This window comes from Vanacampus margaritifer, chromosome 16 (genome assembly GCF_051991255.1).
Source record: "Vanacampus margaritifer isolate UIUO_Vmar chromosome 16, RoL_Vmar_1.0, whole genome shotgun sequence".
NCBI lineage: Eukaryota > Metazoa > Chordata > Actinopteri > Syngnathiformes > Syngnathidae > Vanacampus > Vanacampus margaritifer.
Window position 1 is genome coordinate 3,644,171 of NC_135447.1, and position 20,992 is coordinate 3,665,162.

General features: G+C 41.4%; 1 long non-coding RNA gene across 3 annotated transcripts in view; it reads left to right on the top strand.

Annotated features, from left to right (window-relative positions):
* The first annotated feature begins 9,208 nt into the window (after positions 1-9,208).
* The window catches only part of LOC144036599 (uncharacterized), a 129,186-nt gene continuing 117,402 nt past the window's right edge, over positions 9,209-20,992 (top strand). For all 3 annotated transcript variants that reach the window (XR_013288681.1, XR_013288683.1, XR_013288682.1), the window contains exons 1-2: positions 9,209-9,449; positions 14,311-14,357. This is a non-coding gene — a long non-coding RNA (uncharacterized LOC144036599). The remainder of the gene's footprint in view (positions 9,450-14,310; positions 14,358-20,992) is intronic.

The following is a 20,992-nucleotide window of genomic DNA, read 5'->3' on the forward strand; positions in this document are numbered from 1 at the left end:
ATAAAAAGTCGGCGGGTGTTGAGCAAACTTGATCAGTCCGTTTAGCTTCATGCTAACAATGTCAAACGCCATATACGGGGTAACGAGTAGCATCGGCGTTACAACCCTTCAAAAAACTCATATTTGAACACAAACAGTGGAGCAGCACATGTAGATGGATGGTAGAACAATACTCAGGCATATATTTATTATCCCCTGCAAAGAATAATTAATATCGCTCTTTATAAAATACTAAATCAAATATTATTCAATATCTGCCACCCTTTGGTTCAGTCGGCGCATCGAGTGGTTGAGCAGTCTAACCTAAGCATTGATTTGTGCGTCAATGTACTCCCACGCCGCTTCGCTGCTGCCACAGTGTTGATTTGATTTCTTATGGAATTTATTTTCATCGTTTGCTTACGCTTGCGCATCCAATTCCAAGGGGGGAAGCTAACTTGACCTTTCTCTCTTTGTTGCCATGGTGAATGGATATCTCAGGGAAATATGCGGTTTTGCTGTGGTCATGCGAGCTCTTTACTCAAGGTGAGCATAACGACAGGTGATTGAACCGATTAGAGTGTTCTGGAACCAGATACGCGGTTTCCTATCTCAGTTTAAGTCAACTCGCAGTTTCGGTATAGACTACGATTATGATTCTCACGCCTTGGGACAACCAATATGCATCCATTGAATACATTTATGCTGACTCGGCATTAACGGCGGGCTGTCACTCCTATCAATTACAGTTTGGCGTATGTGAGAAATCCAACTGCTTCCATTTCGCAGCGTTCCTTATCAGGCATCGTTCTTGGCTCGTAGTCTTATTGAAATAGATAAAATGCTACGTATGGTTTGCTCAAGTGTATCAGTTTCTTCAGATAAGCGATAAAGTGGAATAAAATGGCTACCTATGAGTTGTTCCTGTCCTACATATTGCCAGCACATTATGTATTTATTTATTTGACCATGTAGTGTCACATAAAAAAAAGCATGAATGTGCTGAGTTGCACTGACACCAAATGTTGAAGACTTGAGTGGGAGCAGCAGTGTTCTTCCAAGGTCAGGGGCAATGCGTGTTGAACCTGTCACCAAGCAGCCATTGAGAAAAAAAAAAAAAAGTTTTTTTTTTTCCCTCTCTCTCTGCGGCGGGCTCACTTCCTGTAAGAATTTTTGATGCAGCGTTCATTAGATGGTGCTGCTGTTCCTAATGAGGTGGCCTGCATGTGTGTGTTTTCATCCGTTTACACTCCACGATCTTCTCCCAGGCCAGACTTCCATTGTGATGACTCACTCCATCTTTTTTTTTTTTTTTGCACATCATTCACAAATGACGTCACGTGACGCCTCCGCGGTGTGTTTGTCGTCCTCCGTGGGCGCACAACAAATGTCTAAAATTGTTGTTTACCTTCCTGTATAGTAGCGGAGGTTTGGGATTCTTTGGCGTTTAAAAATAAAACTTGCCTGCTGCTTTTCTGCACTCGCGCCCATTTGATAGCAAACTTGATTTCTAAACTTAAATAACCTTCAATGCCAATAATCCCCATCTGTAGTAGAGAGAGCGCGATATGTTTTTTTTAAGGGCCGATACCAATGCTGGTAGTCAACTGATATTTGAAGTCGATATTTATTTTCAGTCAAAAGGGGGGGAAATATTGGCGTCATAATTTAATATAATGCAAATGCCAATCTTGACTTTGTTGTAATGTCTTAAAGCATTAATGCTTATTGAACATTTTTTCAGACTTTTCAAAATGTAGAAGTTTTAAAAAAATATTTTTTTATCTACAATATACTTCATTTAAAATGTTATATATATATATATATGTATAAAAATAATAATAATAATAATCAGGGAGGCCCCGAGGTTATCAGTACGTCTTAAAAAGTTAAATGGAAACTTAAACAAGTAAAAACCATAGCTCTGTTTTTTCCCCAAAATTTACAGAAATCTTAAACTTTCACATTTTCTTTGTTTTAATATTGAACAAAAAAGGTTCAATGCCCTGGATTGGCTGGCAACCAGTTCAGGGTGTACCCCGCCAACTGCCCGAAGCCATCTGGGATAGGCTCCAGCGCCTCCCGCGACCCTTGTTGAGGACAAGCGGTTAAAAAAATGGATGGATGGAAAAAAGGTTCGAAAGGTTCCCGGAGACTGCTGCATCTTTTATAAAGTTAACTGGAAATTTTAATAAATGGTTCCCTGGGATTAAAATGGTTTTAGCTTTACCTTTTATCGTCCATCAGATTTGGAAAAAAGGTCAACACCGATATTCGTCAAAATTCCCAATATCGTCACCCTTATCCCTAAATTCTCAACATAACCCTAATCTAATCTAATCTAATCTAATTTCCGCACTTTTAGACGGGCAAATTGTAACTCCACTGCAAATTGGCCGACTAGAAATTAGTCTTCGCACTCAAGGTCATTGTGACACACCTAACCACAACACAAACCCAACCCCTATTTAATAAATCCTTGAACATACATTCGTCCGTGTTCCATCTACAATATGTAGATGGATGAGTGAGGGTCACGTCCTGCTGGGAAAGAGTTGGGCAGGCACTCTAACTGAGATGATTGCTGGGATGATGCGACGCCCGGAAGGAAGCCTTAATGGCAATTACGGGCTCCTCCGGGACCACGGCGGGAAAGTACCTGCACTCCTGTCTCATCACAAAATGGAGGGCAGTCATCGGGAAGAGAGGACCTGGTGATTATTTGAGCTCTCAAGCTGTTAGCATGATGGCTTTTTAATCGTTGCTAATAGCATTGTGGCTAACGCCAGCAGCCAGCGGGAGGTTTTGGCCTACCCCCCCCCAACCTCATCTCCGTCCCACTTCGCTTTCACTCTCCGTCCTTCACGTTCACCCGCACCGCTTTGAAGGTATTTGACGGGGGAAATGATTTTCTTCCCAGCCTCTCCCCCGCTTCACCTTTTCCAAACAAACAGAACGCTGTACTCAGCGGCACCTCGCGGCGACGTATTAGCTGCTGAATTGGCTATTTAGAGTGGGAGTAAATGAGATGACAGGTAAGCGGAACATTTGCAAGGACAACCTTATTTGCAGGCAAGCTATATATTAAAAGTCGAGAAAAAAACCTTTTTAGGATCATCCTCCGCCGCCACCCCTTTCATACCCAGTGAAAGACCTCCTGCTGGGACCTTGTCGCTCCATCGTGCAACCCCCCCCCCCTCGCCCCCCCCACATTGCCGGTGCTGACTATCAGTGGAAGCCCGGCATTGTGAGCGCTTCACATACCTTCACATGCGCTACCCCGCTGCGACGGCGTACGCGCGCAAAACCCCAGTAAGACGCTCTGTCAGGAACGCGGGCGAGAGCGTCAAAGTCAAATGTTTGTTCTTCTTTGGGAGGTTAACACTTTTTTTTTTTTTTTTCTGCTGAAGGAAGGCGTTTTGTGAGGAGGTCTTTGACGCGTCGTTTCACGCAGCGAGCAGCTTCTAGCAGGGTTGTGGAAAAAGCACAATCGCAAAAATTCAGCGTAGAACGGATGTTTTAAAATGACAATTATTAAGTAGATTTTTCAAAGACTAAGACTAAGACAAAAACGGTCTATTTGTGTCGTTTTCGGTTGTGGATACAGAAGACCACACTAATCCAATATTCATACAACTTTAAAATTTAATGAATTGATAGAGTTTAACCGCCTTTAAAATAATGTATAAAGCCCATCATGAAATCTTACCAATTAACATGCAAATCAAAAAAAAAAAAGGAAGGTGAGTACAAATTAAGGGGAACAGATATTTTTTCCAAACCTAAATACAGAACAAAATAAAACGAACGATGTATTTCAACCCAAGATGTCAGTGTGTCGAACAATCTGGATTATAAAACGAAATCATCCCAGTCCATTTGTATTAAAAAAAAAAAAAAAAAAAAAGTATAAAAGCACAATTACTGGAAAAATATAATTAGCACAAGGTCATTCTATTGAATGATTTTGAAAGCGTCTTGACTGTTTGCTGTCATTTATTTTGTGTTGGCTATTTTTTATTAAAAAAAAATTGTGTGTTGATTATCATATATCATAAGTTTTTCTTCTTTCTGTCCCCTTTCATTTCTTTTTTCTTTTGAAGAATGAAATATATTAAAGAATGAAATAAGACTAAACTTTAATGGGTCAAATTGATTACCCATAGCCTAAACCTAATCCAGAAGTCGTATATTCAACCTAACCTTAACCCTTACTGTCAATTGAACACTAATCCAACCATAAAAAGTTGCATGAATTAATATGAACTAATTCTAGTCTGTCTTTCTAAATATTAATTAACTCTTTGACTGCCAGACGTTTTCAGAAAAGGGATGCCGTGGGTGCCAGCCGATTTAAGCATTTTGACTAATCTTTTGACTGATCTTTCAAGGTCCACAGAAAATTATGTGTTTGGACTATGGAAACACACATGCTACCAAATGAAAGATTGGACTCTCATCTTTCATCAGAAAAAAAAGTTTGTTTCTACCTTATTCCGTTTTTGAGTAATCAACAATAGAAAATGGTTAGTTTCACCTCTGTTTTGAAACAAACTTCTTTTAACGTCTTTGGCACTCCTCCATAGGATTTTACTAAACGCTATTTAACGTTTTTGGCAGTCAAAGAGTTAATTATTACGACGTAACTCCCTGTATTCTAATATATTGTTCTAATTCTAATATTAACGGATTCTACAGCAATGAATTCTATTCAACTAAGCTAATTCTACACTGACCCGACCCTTGACCCCAAACTCCACAACCCATTCCCATCCAGAACATATCCACGAAGATCCAAAGCAGGATTGCTCGCCCTTGGTGGATGTCTGCTATTCTCATTGCTGGCTGTTAATGTCCGCTGCCTAATATCCTAATAATCCCCAACGGTGCGATGCAATTCCAAGGTATCGGAGTTTATCTTTATTAATAGTCTCTCTCTTGGTGCCCATTTTGCATATTCTTTAAGGGTCATATTTGATATATGCTCAGAAACCATGACATCATCCTGAGCACTCGAGCGAGATATTAGAAATCCATACACTCCAAACATGATGTATGACTCGACTGACGTGAAATTGACTGGCGCTTTGGTGCGTTTTCTTTTTCGCGGCAATGACACTAAAGAAGGGGTGGGGAGTTTGGGGAAGGGGGGGGGAGGGGTGGGGGGTCAGCGGCGACCGAATCAAGAATAATTTGCGCGTTCAGTACGCCGGAAAAGGTCAGAGCGCAAAGACGGCTTAAGAAGGAGGCGCTTATTACATTTGGTGAGGACGGATGACGGAGGCTCGTAAAGGGGCTCAGCTGGCACAAGTTTAATCCGGCCCGATTTTCACCACTTGTCACAGCCTGGAGATGTTTCCTCACACGTGTCATCAGGCGGATTTAACGCAATTATACACCGCAGCTGATGACTGCTCGTGTTGGAAGTTTTTTTTCCCCCAGCACTTGCCTGATGTTGTTACGTGTTAGTAAGTGTTAGCCGTAATATGAATCTTGAATTTTGGATCATACGGTATGTCTCGTCAAAACCTATTCAAATGTACGCATTCAATTATGTAACCTCACAAGCCAGATTGATAATTGCGATTCACTCAAGGGAGTTCTTCACATTATCAATCTGGAACTTGACTCGGCAGTTCCGTACTTGCTGTACAATACTACGAGCCGATTGGACGATGGCCTTGTGCACGTTTGTTTGGACCAATTACGGCAACGGATTAAAATGTCGTCTTCGGTCTCGTCTTATAAAAAAAAAAAAAAAAAAAACAGCACGAACATCTTTACCAGATAAAAAGTTTCGTGCCTCTCGCTGTTCAACATTCAACAAGGAAACGGTGAGTAATTCTGCGAGAACAGAATTTATTTCAGCGTCCATTCGTCTATGGTTGGTTTGTTTGTTTCCCCCGCCGTCGGCACTTCCTGGTTCCCGCATGTCCCAATCTAAACTACGCACGATTGGTCCGACCGTTGCGAGCGCATCAGGATGGATTCTCGTAATATTTGTGAACAAAATACCGCGAGAATTCATCTTGCTGGCAAGGTTTTAAATGATGTTAAACTTTCAACAGTTCAAGGTGTGAATGTCTTCGGCACAATCAGCTCAATTGTCTCGTGTGCTGTCACTATCGAATATTTTTTAGAATCGATTATTCAATCGAAAAATCCACTGATTGGATTCATTTTAATTTTATATTAAAGTGTATTTATTATTATTATTATCATTATTATTATTATTATTAACCAGTGATTGGTGTTTATTTCGTACTTCGCATTCATATAGTGATTTTTGTATTAATTTATTAAAGGGGGGGGATTAATGTTGTATCTGTTTTCCGAAGTAAAAACAGATATTTGCAAATGTCTTATTTTGATTAAGCACAGAATCAATCATCTTTCATGGAGGACTACTAAAATCAGTCAATAATTAATCAGAGGATTTGGACAATTCTAAATTATGTAATGGCTCCAAACGATTTCTCGATGATTAAAATAGTTGTCGATGAAGTTGATAATCGATTACTTGTGGATTAATTTCAACGGCTCTGTTTGACTCTCAGATTGCCTTCAACTGGGCTCTTCGCTTGCCCTCTGGAACGCAATATCAACACCATTCCACTCATCTTGTCTGTTTCTAAGCAGGGATTAAAGTCGCTAGTGGGAAATATTGTCCCCAGAGGGTCAGAAAAGTCACTAAATTAGCGACAATGTCCGAGTACGACATAAAGCCGGTCCATAAATGTTCCCATCTCTCCCATCTGGCCACGTTCCAGTGGCTGCAATGCACTTTCGTGTTGGCATTTGCTGGTGTTCAGTGGAGCGGACGGGTGATGGGTTCAGGAAGGACGCTTAGCGAGCAAGCCAATCAAACAAGCAGCCGAGGCGGTGACAGCGTTGACAGCTAATTGAATGCGAATCAAAAGATGGACTCCGGACAAACGCTGTAAGGAGGCGTCTCGGTCCTGTCTGTTCGTCACCGGTGTTGCAGAATTTGACGCGGCGTTTGGTGTCACGCTCGTTGACGGTGAAAAACAGCCACCGACGTGTCGCATCGCCGCAGTAGTAACTGTGACGGACATTGTCACCTTACTGTCGTGATAGTTTTCAACGCGTGCTTGGATTCTTTATTATTAGCCACTAGCTTCTGTGAACGTTGGTAGGAATGCCGATCATGAGTTGTCTCACGAGCAATGGCGGAGAGGACACAGGAAGTTTGCCACTATGGTTTGAAACGAGAGATTTTGTACAATTGCCATCAGTAGACACAAAAAAAAGTCTCAGGAAGCCGTGCATGAAAACACAAGAGAAAGTCTGCCATTTTGGTTTGAAGAAGCCATTTTAAAGTTCATCTGGCCTCCTCGAAATTGTGTCCAATCGCTTCCAGTTTTCAAACCATGTATACTAGATGGATGGAAATTGCTAAATTGAGCTTTCATGGCGATATGACACTTTCCCCACCGCTTGCAATGCTCTGCGAAACTTCTTTAAACCTATTTACAAAGTTGTTGGCCTTTTCTCCCCCACATCAGAGGAAGAACCCTATTGATTTCCAATCCTATCTTATTTGTGTCCTCATCTTGAAACTTTCAGGGATTAGCACTGAATGCCAAAGCAAAAATCCCAAACAAGATTGTTTGAATCGTTCAATCCAACTGTACTCGTCACCATTTGATACAAATCTTCACCCAAAGAGCCAGAGACATATTGATTTTAGAGGTCTTGGCTTTATTTAAGATTGATTTTGAATCTGAACATATATTTTATGATCCTGTCAAACACCAGCGAGTTTGATAAACACTCAAATGACAGCCAAAATAATGGAAGATCAACATTATGAAATGCTGCAGAGACAACACGCGGCGACCAATCACGGCCTCCAAGTCACCCTGGCTAATGGACGACCGATCAACTCCCGATCAATACCAACACGTCCCTGCTGCTGATGCTGTAAACAAGACTCATGGTGGCGACTGGAAGAAGGATTTTAGCAGGCAGCTGGGACCAAAACAAAAAAAAACCAAAAAAAGCTCATGAAAACGTCAAAGCCAGTGAACTGGGCAGTACCTAATAAATTGTCCCGGTGAGGTTTCCATGGCGACCTTTCCGGATGAATGTCCGGAACGTTTTCGCTCGTGCATTCAGAATTGTGCGCCACAGCATCCTCGGGGCAGTTTGAGGCTGCCGTGGGAGCTGTGTTGTTTTCTTTTTGTTGATGTCAGCATTTAATTGAGTTTGTGCAAAAGTCGCTTGGCCACGCACACACACACACACACACACACTTGATGGCGGTGCTATTTTTCCTGAGGTTTGAGCAGTGGGGCCTGTCAAAGTAATAATCTTTGACCTTGTCTGGCTCACCTACTGATGAAAGACTCCATGTCGACTGCACCTGTAGGCTGACCTTAACGTTTAGTCTTCTCAGGCAAGAATCCGATTCCTTTTTCTTTTCTTTTTTTCTCTCCCGGTTGCTCTCCGATGGTGAAAGTGTTTGGTTCAATTCTGAACGACAATATAAAAGTGCTGTGTGTCAAGAAATGGATTTTTATGTCTGTAAAAACGATAAATGGATTTTTCTTAGATTAGTTTAGAAAACTCCAATCACATGATGGCTATTTGTTTGTCCGCCATGTGAAGGATAAGATGGGCTTGAAATGGAAAGACTAGTAGACGAAAGACTAGTAGACTGACTTTTTTCTTTAAAACCCTACTTGGTTATCAGCTACAGTCTATATTGTAAATTTCCTACTGTGCGTAGATGTGACGAGGTGAGGGTTACATACAGGCTTGGGGAGTAACGGAATACATGTTCCGCCATTACGTAATCAGATTTCAAAAAACATGTAACTGTATTCCATTACAGTTACAGGGAAAAACATGCAATCTGATTACAGGTACATTAATTAAAAATGGGGATTACGTTGAGGGTTTACGAGAGAGAGCGAGAGCAAGAGAGAGAGAGAGAGAGGGGGGGGGGCAGAGAGCGAGATAGAGAGAGAGAGAGCGAGAGAGAGAAGGGGGGGAGGACAGAGAGCGAAAGAGAGAAGGACTGAGAGAGAGAGAGAGAGAGAGAGGGAGAGAGAGAGGGGGAGAGAGAGAGAGGGAGAGAGAGAGGGGGAGAGAGAGAGAGAGGGAGGGGGAGAGGGAGAGAGTGGGACCGTTGCGCGTGCACGCCGCGTGAGTGGGACCGTTGCGCGTGCACGCTGCGTGAGTGGGACCGTTGCGCGTGCACGCCCGCGCGAGTGGGAGCGTTGCTCCATGTCGGGCAGGTGGAATGAACGAACGAACAAACGAACGAACTGACTAGTCGTATCCTCCACACGCGGGCAGTTTGAAAAAGCTTCACGGACTGGAGGAGGAAATGACGACCGGTATTTACTGGAACTTACTCGGAGCGAAAGTTTGAGCTGAGAGTCTAGCGGCATGCTACGCGCTGTAGCTTCTTGCTAGCTAGCCCGCTAGCCTACAACCATAACGTGAGTTACACCTTCCAAACAAATCTTCCTCCCACCAATTCACTATTTAAACATCATGCACAACATATACACGGCTAAACTTGTGACTGGGGTAAAAGTTTTAAATTTAAAAATTTAGCAGTTGATGTCACACATCATCGTCCTCATTGGTTGACTTTATCTATCTATCTATCTATCTATATATCTATCTATCTATATATATATATATATGCGGTGCGGTTGCTTTCAGTGACAGTTCGAAAACAGCATATGGCCTTCAATCAATCAATCAATCAATCAATCAATAGCCTACATGCTTTGTAATTACACAAGGATTTTTGCTATTTGTAGGCTGCCCGGGTCCCTATCACCCGCAAATAGCAGGGGCACATTGTATAGAATATATATTGTGGTGATATTTATTTTTTATTTTGTCTTCATGAGCATACTCAATATTGGAGTAATCCAAAAGTAACCCTCCCAACCCTGGTTACATAGTTGACAGAGAACAGAAACTTTGGATGCAGTGGAAAAAACACAGCCAAGTGGCTACAATCGCCGGTACGCGCGTGGGAGGGGCGTTGGCTAGATTAGCTTAGTGAGGCTACGTCCATTGCTAAAATTTAAGCATTACCTTCAAAGATTTTTTGCTCTAATGTTCCGCATATCCTTGGTGACTTGCGCTATAAAAAAAAAAGACCCTGTCAGTTTAAAGAAACCTGTCAAATAAAGTTTAAAACATGGACAATTTTGACTGTTGGAACGCTGATTTGAACGTCGGCCATCTTGTACCTCGACCTTGTCACTCTGTTTTGTGGCACTAAGGAAGTCATTCCCAGGAAAGAACTGTGAATGGGACTGGATTGTCTCATCCTACTCTTCTGTTCCACCCTTTCAGCTTCTCCATTTACCCATAATCCCTCTGTCCTCCCGTCACACCTCCGGACCTCCCACTCCACTCCGTCGCACTGTCAACACGTCAAGCGCTCGATAATGACCAGTCGCCTCCGCGATCGCTCGCCGTCATTTTCACTTTTTTCTTCTGGCGGACCTCCTGCCATCTCTGTAATTTCCGTCTTGTTTAATTTGGGATATAAAATACCACTTCTTCTTTTCTTTTTTCTTTTTTTTTTAACCAGAGTGCTAATAGATTGAGGTAAAGAGGAAGCTTCCAATTACACCTCACATTACCTGCCTGATGACATCCTCGTAAACGCTACACACAGCCTTGGCCTTCTTCTTCCTTTTTCTTCTTCTAACCGATTAGCATTCCTGCGTTGAAATTGGACTTTGCAGGGTGAGTGCTTGTTTGCAGCCAGACGTTCAAAATAAACAGCAATTTACTACACAAGTCGGTTAAAGCGAAATGGGTAAAAGCTGGTGTTGTTATTGGCCATTTGCTTACATGGGGAAAATGCCTCTAATTAAAATGGAGGACGCTGTTGGCAAGTCAGCCATCTTGTGGCACATAGTGTTCAGGTTCTTTCACTGATAAAGGTCACGAATCCCTGTAAATTGGAATACATTTGTGACTTACTCCTATGACATTAGTGTCAGCCATTTTGTGCCACAAAAGAACAGTTTAAGATTTTTGCACTGGAAAAAAAAGTATGCCATAAAAATGTGTATAATGACATTTGTGACTAAAAGGAAACATGTTCTGATTTGAACCTCATATGGGTTCCTAGTGTGGTATGCCGCATAGCTCTCATGACCTTACGCTGGTGTTCCGCAGAACATAAAGATTTTATATAAATTCTAAGAAAGAACATGCCTTGATTTTGAAAATTTATTTTAGTTAGGTTACATAGCATTAAGAAATTTTTAAATCTTGCCCTGGAAAACACAGTATTCCGTAAAGTTTTGTAGTTGGAAATTTATGACTCAAAAATAGAAACTGATTTGAGTTTACGTGCCCGCCATCTCATGGTTCACAGCCTTCTGATTCTTGCTCTTGTGTGGCGCCATAGTTTTGCCATTCTTGCTGTTTGCTTCAACCATCTGGTGCCGCATAGTTTATTTATTTTTTTAAATGTTTGAGTTAAAGCTTCTGCCAGCTTGTGCCGCATAGCCTTAAGGTTCTCACCACACTGCGATTCAGTATAAAAGGTCTTTCTTTCTTCTTTCTTTGCCATTGCCCTACATGAGAGCTGTGTTTTGGGGTCCCAGAGTGGACATTTTCAACAATGACACTAATCTACACACCATCCGTGTACAGTGTAGCGCTTGTGCGGCCATTGTTTAGCAGTTTTGAGTTATGTCAAAAAGTTACATGGCGCGTCCAGAAACAGTGTTGTGTTGATAAAAAGGAGCACTTTACAGAAAGTGCTGAGCACGCACGCGGCTGCAGCCTGCTGGGAGAAAGAAAGTCTTTAAGTGCGTTGACCCTCCTCATACATCACCGAGCGTCCAGTGTCTAGAAAAGCAGGAGCGTGAAAAAGATGTATACGCTGGTTGTTTTGGTCTCCATAAGTCACTTTAGTTTTGTACTAACAGGAATGCAGTGATGTTTTATACGTTACGAGTCTTGCGGTCTTTGTCCATTGAGCAGCATGTAGCTCTATCTACTATTTGTCTGGAAAATGCAACCAATGTCTTACTGTTTTTTAAAATGATGAAAGTCAAGACCACCACTTTGAGGGTTTGTGAGACCAAGTCAATACCAAGACTCAGAGGAGTTAATACCAAGTCAAAACCAAGACTTGAAGGTTTGGGATCAATTAACAACCGGCACTTTGATTCACACAGACTGTCAAGAGCGAGACTTTGAATGGTTGATACCAAATCAAGACATTGAGACTAAGTCAAGACTAACACTTATATTAGTTGATTGTAGTCAGTTTCTTCGAATCATCAACAAAATATTCAGCGCGACAGACAAAATCTCCTTTTCTCTCGTGGTCGCGGATGACCACAATCTTCTTATTTTGTGTTGACTTGACCAGCTGACCGCCTGCCGCCACCTGGTCGCCGTCAGTCTCAAGTGAAAACACTCTGCGATATTGTCAACAGTCAATCCAATAAGCTTCATCTTCAGTATTCCTCTGACAGGCTGGATTAACGATATCAGCGTAAGCCGACACTAAGACGCGTCAGTGTGTCAGAATAATAGCATTCCGCGAAGGCTGCGGAGAAGGTCAAGAGCGGGAGAAATGTGGTCATTTTTTTGTGGGCTGTGTCCTTGCGTCAAAAAGTGCACGTTGAATGCTGAGTTATTGTCCTTGCGTCACCTCAAATGAATCCTGAAGGAAAGTTTGAGACAGCGCTGCTAAGAATTCCTCTCATAACTTTTTGTGATCAATTACTAATTTGAGATCGGGATGGAGGTTGGCTGTTTTAAACATGAGGAACAGCGAGGGGGCATAATGAGGCAACGCCTTGTAACGCCTGCACAGCACCTCTTAACTGTTGTGTGTTTTTTTTGGGGCGGGGGGGGGGCGTTGAGACCAAGTCGAGACCAACACAATTTCAGGTTAAGACCAAAACCAAGACTTTGACGAGTTGAGACCAAGTTGAGACGAGGCTTTATGTGGCTGAGACCAAAACTTTTGAGTTTTTAAAACGAGGTCCAGACGCCATACTAAGACTTTGAAGTTTCGAGACCAAGTCAGGATGGAGATTTTTAGGAGTTGAGATTCTGTCAAGACCGAGACTTTGACGAGTTGAGAGTTTAAGACAATTGGCAAGTGACTTAGAAGAAGAATACATGGAAGGCTTGAGAACAAGATTTTGAGGCTTTGAGACCAACTCAAGTCAATTCCAAAACTTTGATAGATTGAAACCATGACAAGACCAAAACTTTGACTGGTTGACACCAAGAATACGAGACTAAATCAAGACACACTTTGACGGGTTGAGACCGCGGAAAGGCCCAAAACTTTGAGCGGCTGAAACCAGTTCTTTGAGGGATCGAAACCAACTCATGACTTTGAGAGGTTGAGAAAAATTAAGATGAAGACTTTGAAGGGTTGAGACAAGGTCAAGATCAGAATAATGCTTGTATTATAAACGTTTGTAGTAATAACGGACACGGTGCAATCGTGCACATCTTGACTTTTTCGGTTGTTGTCTACCTCCAGAAAAACAAAAACTAAACTAAAACAGGGTCTGCATCGCTGCGGGGCGTGAGCAGAAGATTGGCCCGATACATCATAAAAGCCACGGCACAGTTGACCCATTAAATAGCCTGTTATTAGGTTTTCTTGGCGCGCTCGACGGCAGGAGGTAGACAATCTGTGTTTGATCTATCATTTTTATCTATCGCGTCTGCCGACTGGGAGAGTGTTTCCAAAAACCTGGCCGGGGTTAAATCAAACATGACCCGAAACGGCAGGGGAGGCTCCATTTTGGGCTTTGCCGATGTAAAGGAAAAATCAAAACCGTTTATAATCTGCTACATATTGGCTAGTGGGCTGTGGTTACGTGTCGAACGGAACAATTCAGTTGCGACTCAATGTCGGGGTCGGCTTTGATTGAAGGCGTTCCAAAGGGTGTGAAATGTAACTTGAGCATATCTGTCTATAGAAAGGCTGGGAAAACTTTTCTTCCACAGGGCCACATTTGATTTCTAAAATGAACAGATGGGCCAGATCATTCATAGATGAGGTTTAAAAATAAATAAATAAAGTATGTGGGTCATAACGCATAAAATAGTTATTCTTCATTATTATCAATTAGTAGCTACAGTTTTATATATATATATATATATATATATATATATATATATATATATATATATACACAGTATGTACACCACATAATATATTCAACTTAAATCAAAGTTATGAGGCTAACAATTAGCTATCTAGACAAAAAAAGGTAGCTAGCCACACAAGTAAAATAATAATGAAAAGAGATTTCTTGGATTTTTTTTCTTCTTCAGGTCTTATGATGTCTCGATATGACAACTACATACCAGTTGCTAAAAAGGTAAGTTTTTTTTTCTTTTCATACTTGTGAGGCACCTGATAACTGTTATGTATCTAATGGATGGCAATGAATAAATAATAATAATTCAAAAAATAAATAAATAATCCATTTACTAAATAAATACATTTTAACTAATCAATTTTAGAAAACAAAGCTAAATTAGTACAACAACTATTACAGAACTCTGGATCATGTGTGATCTGTATCCTTCTGACAGAATGTAAAAAAAGTACAAAATTGTTTTGTCAAACTTAAAAGATTCATGGTGTGTGTCAGTTGAAGTCTAATGTAAAAAATGGCTCTCGTCGTGCCAATCGGAGCTGAATGTGCACAAGATTGGCTCCAGTCCCGCTCGTGCGCCAGATTGATGTCACGGCTGTTTGGTTCGCGCTTTTATTCGGCAATCTCCCATCGGATGTTGCCCGGAGATCCCCGAAGAGCATCGAGTTGTCCCAAATGGAAAGCGATGACAGTCATCTCGCCGGAGAAATGGAGCGCTACGTCGGAGGGAAAGTGGGAAGAGCAAATTTTGAGAGATGAACGTGTCACGGGACGACGGCGGAAGAAGAATGAGCGCGCTCTTTGAAATGATGCGCGGCGGAAACATTTTGGGGGTCTAATTGGGACCAGCTTCAAGGGCCATTACGACGAGACGCTTCGCCATTGGCTGAAGTTCCTCCATAGCTTTAATACTTGCACCGGTTGGAACTGAACCTGAAAAAGTTTTTTTTTTTTTTTTTACCCCCGATCATGATATGATGTTGAGTCTACGTCAATGACAGGAATTTGATGGTTTGAGATGACGTCAAGACAAAGACATGAAGACCGAGTCAACGCCAAGAATTTGAGCGGTTGAGATGAAGTCAAGACCAAAACTTTGAAGGGTTGAGACTAAGTCAACAACAGCTAAACATTGAGAAGTTGAATTGAAAACCAAGATTTTGAGGCTTTATGAGATCAAAACGTTGAGGTATCGCGACGAGTAAAGACCAAGATGGATTGCCATTAGGTCGAGACCAAGACTTTCAAGGTTTGAATCAAATCCAGACCAAGACTTTTTAAAACCAAGTCACAAGGACTTGAAGTGCTTGAGAACGAGTCTTCAGACCACGATGATGAGGGCAATTTCAATTTCTGGAATCCGAATCCCGAATCTCAGAACTGTGAAGGGAATGCACTAATTTAGCCACTTGTCCACTTCCACCCAATTTCACCTCGATCAATGAAACTAACGTCAGAGAGATTATTATTATTATTATTTTTATCTTCCCAGGGGGTGCGATTGAATAAGTTTTGTGTTTGAGAACTCATCGTTGCCCCGAAATCCCCTCACAAAAAGTGCATGACGCAAGTAGATGAAGTCCGCGCGTTTGTGGACTGTCCTGGTGTTTTCAAACGGACCTCCCTGCTGAACTACAACCACCTGCTGCTCCAAACTTGCTTCCAAGATTTCTCTCACATCATCATCATCATCGTCGTCTTCTTCGTCTTTGTTCCAGCCGTCGCTGGCAAGTAATTGGTGTCACTGTCTCTTGATGTAATATGAATGGGTGGCATTGTGTCGCAGCGGTGGGGGAGATGAAGATGAAAAGCGCCCTGAGTGCACGGCGAGGAGCCCAAGCAAAGAGAAAAAAAATAAATCAAAGGGCCGCCAACCTGCAGCTGGACGGAACGAGGTGGAGATTTTACCAGTACGGGAATTACGCTGAGAGCTCAGGAGAAAGAGACACGTAATGGCGGGACCGCGCCGCCGCGGCAACACGGAGGAAAATGGACCTGCTGTGCGAGAGTGGGAGAAAGATGAAGGGGAAGCTGCAACTCCCCGTCATCATCATCATCATCATCCTCGTCATTCATGTTGTCTCAGCATTGCAAGTTGACACTTTGACCACTGGCGAGTTCTCTTCTGATTGTTTGGCGTGCCCCAACAACACACTTGATGCAAACATTTGATTTCAAACCCTAGCAAACTTGAACACAGGCTCATTTGAAAGTAAAACTTGAAACCACACTCTTTGCTTGGAGCCTTAATTTGAAAGTCGGACCTTAGTGTTTAACACTAACTTGAAGCCGTAGCCCATGATTGAAACATGAACTGATCCTGAAAAGTCTCATTTAAAACTCAATCATAACCTCGCCTTCAACCCATAATTTCAAATTCTTGACTCGCAAGACTTGACTTTGACACCTTACCCCTCGTTTGAAAGCCTAAACCAGGCTTGTTACCCAATACCTGGCTTGTAACTCTAATGTGAAACCCTAAACCTTGTTCGAAGCCCTAAACCTGTTTGAAACCCCAACATCGGCTTGACTTCAAGTTGAAACGCTAGCTCATGTTTAAAACGATAACCCGGGTTTAAAAAACATCATTTCAATCCCTACCCCTATTTCACCAGGTTGCTTCAGTTAACCCAGCAGTTTGCAGTGTGTGCCTTGAAACGCTAAAATGACATATTCTCGCTGTACCAGTTTAAGTAATAATCATGTCACACCGCACGCGGCTTTGCTAGCTCACGTTACGGCGCGCAATCTCCCGATAATGTCGAGTGTGCTGCGGTTGAGCGGCGAGGTCGCCGCGCTGTGTTTACACTCGTCGTTGTTTCCCTCCAAACCCTCTTGATGCCCGCTCACACTCTCATCCAGCAGTGCAAACACTCCGCTCGGCTGCGGCCCACTCGAGCACGCAAAGCACACACGGGCAATTGTGTTGGTTTTACGCGTCTGTCATACAGCACACTACTACGAGTAGTAACTGTGCGGATACCCAAACACTGGCTTGAAACCTTAACACTGACTTCAAACACTAATTTAAGCCACAATTTAAAATCTTAGATTAATACTCATATTTGAAACCATAACCTTGACTGGAAACTGTAACCCAAGTTTGAAACTCTTCATTTGAAAGGCCAACTTGAAACCATAATTTTAAATTCTATTGGTTTGAGTCTCTAATTAAAAAGTCTGACATTAGTTTAAAGCTGTAATCCAGGTTTGAAAAAACAACAACAATTTGAAAGCCTAACCTGAACTCCAAACCCTAACATTGGCTCTAAACATTAAATTTGAAACCTTAATCTTTATTGAAAACCTGAATTTTATCCTTAGTGAATAATTGAATCCATCAAATTGATTCCACCACGAGAAACCCTCCACGTCTACTTCTTCCAGTCAGTTATGGAGACAAACTGACGGCTGGTGTCCATCGCGCGATCTCTCGCCGTGGCCTTTTGAGAGGAAATGTCAAATCGACACCCGTGACCAGGTCAAGACAAAGATCAGTGAAAGATGGAGGCAGGAAACGGCAGCTATGAGCTACACGGTCACTTGACTGCCCTTTGCCAGTGATTTCATCTCAGATTGATTGTTTACGTTGGGATCAGATGACATCAAGCCGGCTAGCGTCATGCTAAAAATGCTGGGCAAAAAAAAAAAAGGTAGTATGATACATAGTAATATAATACATCTATAATTGCTATAGTCACTGTAGTAGTGGGGAATTAAAAATAAATGCTATGTATAATTGAGTAATAATATAGTATCATGCTCTTATAATATACTGACTTCATTTACTGTACTCATGCCTTAATTTATGAATGTCTTATCTTTTTTTATTTTACACGAAAAGACCATATCATTGTTAAAATACCATTAAAATGCTTCAATTTTGTTTCCCAAGGAAAAACAACTATAGCACTGAAAAATGTATGTGTTTGTATACATTTGAGGTCTATTTAATTATTTTTATACATAAAAATGCTGTAAATAAGCCATTATTATGAAAGTTGAAATAAAATTTGAATCACATTTTATAATGTAAAAAAAAAATACAATATTGGTGGATAATAATGGAACCTATACACAAAATATACTTTTAAATTTTTTGTACACTTATTTTTAATGGCCATTGACACTACATGCATAGAAACCAGTTTTTGTTATTGTTTCTAAATATTTTTTTAAAATTGCATAAGAAGTCTTAAGAAAAAATAAAATCACACAATACATTCGATTGATTGTTTTGCTTTGCCGTCACTTTTCTGTGACAATTTCACAAAAATCAGGGGGAAAAAAGACCTGCAAACTTTTTTACAGCTCAACTCTACTTATGTTTTTTGTGAGACTTTTTGCGCCTCAACTTTTTCAGTCGGGGGCGTTGGACCGGAGCTTTCACTTTTGGCAGGCAGCCTCCTAACTTCCTCCAAATGCAATAAAAAAATTAATAAAAAAAGCAAGTTGCCAGTAAACAAAAGACAAACATGAGCATCAGCAACCTCGTGATGGACTGTACAGTCCATAAAAGTCTGTTCAACGGCCGTATGCGTTCCTTCATGCTTTGCCAGCACATTCCGAGTTGTTTAGTGCTTCAGTGTCAGAAAGCTCGGCGTGCTCTGGGGCTGCTTTGCTACACCGGACACGTGCTGGCTTGAATGCGTTTGACCTTCTTGAGCAGAAAAGTGCTCCCTAATGTCAGAAAAGCGTAATCATACTCATGTCTGCTTTGTCTTGTCCTAGTTGTTGTCCTGCCCTCCGTCCATCACGACGGCCTTTCATTTTCGGAGCTTTTTGAAATGCAGCCCGGAGAAAGAAGAAGTCGCTTTCACTCCGTCTCGCTCTCTGCTGAATTATGCTTTTTGCTTCTCTCTGAAGGCCTGCTGGCCACACTTTCAACATTCTCACAAGTGTCCTCCACGGGAGGATGAAGACGAAAGGAGGATGATGATGATGATGATGATGATGATGATGATGATGATGGGAGTCACTGCCACTTTGTTGTGGTTTTTCTTTCCACCTCATTTTCTTGTTTCTGTTAACGCATTATGAATGTATAGGCTTACAAATGCAGGAGATTTGTAAATACTCGAGTACTGAAGAGAAGCCCTAAAATGACATACTTGCTAATTATCAAGGAATGAAAAATGACCTTCAATAATGTAATGATTCCCGCCTTTATGAACTAATGATTGAGAATTCCTAAAATATCAACTTAAACATCGAGATTCGTGAATGCTCGAGCGCCGAAGAGAACCCCTTAAGTGACTCGCATTTGTGTATGTATGAAAATGACCTGCAATCCTGCAGCGATTCCACTGATAATTAATCAAAAGGACTGTTGAGCGTTTTGATTGCTTGAGCGCTGAAGAGAATCTTTAAATAACGCACTTGCAAACTAATGAAGTACACCAAAATGAAAACAACCTGCATGCACTCCTGCATTGATTCGTATCTTTGAGAACATTGTTTTGTTGGGGGGAGAAAAAAAAAGATCTGTTGTTGCGTCTACTCCAGAGCTGGAGTAACCCTTTATAACATACACTTGGTAATTAACGAGGTGCACCGGAATAAAAGCAACCTGCGTTCCTGCTGAAGAGAATTTTGTTTTTTGAAAGCTCTCTTGAGCGCTGAAGAGAACCCTTAAATAACGCTTTTGCTTATCGATTAGGCTTGGAAAGCACCTGCAGTCATATCATGACTCCTGCCTTTGAGAACTTAGTTTTCCCTTTAGATCTGTCCAGAGTTGTGAGTACTCGAGCGCTGAAGAGAACCCTCAAATATTATGCAAACAAGATGCAATCCTGCGATGATTGCTGAGCTTGACAAGTTTTTTTTTTTTTTCTTCGTTCTTTTTAAAACTCTATCAAATTGTGACTGCGCGAGCGGCGAAGAGAACCCCGGGGGCCATTATTAATAGCCATTTAAGCACCTCATGTTTCTATAGAAATGTTAATTCCGTCGGGAGGACGTCTCGGAATAGAAGGAAAGAGTTTGAATGTAATCCGGCTTTTCAGTGTTCGACTTCATTAAGGACGACTTATTAATGTTGATTTTTTCCAATGGAAACTTTTGGATGTGAAAAGTTTTTCTTGTGTAATGAGAATGCAAGAATTGCAAAAGGGAAGAATGTTCCCATCTTTTTCTTTTCCCTCAGGTTGCTGCTTTGCACACATGCAGTTGAGCGTGTGCAATATTGTGCCCACGGCAGGCGTTTCAAAGCCGCAATAGAAGCAGGAACGCTGGCAAAGCGGGACAAGGCTTGAAACCCTAACTTCACAGCTTAACCCGTACTTGAAACCCTTGAAACATGAAAACACCAGCTTGAAGTCCTAACACTGGATTCAAACTCGTATTTGAAACCCTAACAGAAAAAAACGAATCCATCTTAACATTAACCTTAACCCAGGCTTGAAACCCTAACGTGAAATCCTATTCCTTGTTTGAAACACTAAAATGAAAATCCTAAACTTTTCTTTTTGAAACCCTAATTTGAACCCCTGACCCTTGTGTGAAACCTTAACCCATGCTTGAAAGTTTTACTTCAAACCCTAACCTTGGCTTGAAACCCCAACATGGAAAATGTAACCCTTGATTGAAAATCTAAAATGAAAGCATTTGAAACCCAATTTGAACTGCGAATCCTATAACCCCTTTTCCTTTTTTTATTTTCTTTTTTGAAACCCCATTGCTTGTTTGAAACTTTGAACTTCTACTCCATGTTTCTCACCTTAACCGATGTTTAAAAACCTAATTTGAATTGAAACCCTAAGCAAAACCCTAACGGAGCAAATTGATGTCACCACAGAGACGCGCAATACTCATAAAAAAGTCAACATAAGTTAATTGTTTTATTCCTTCCAAAA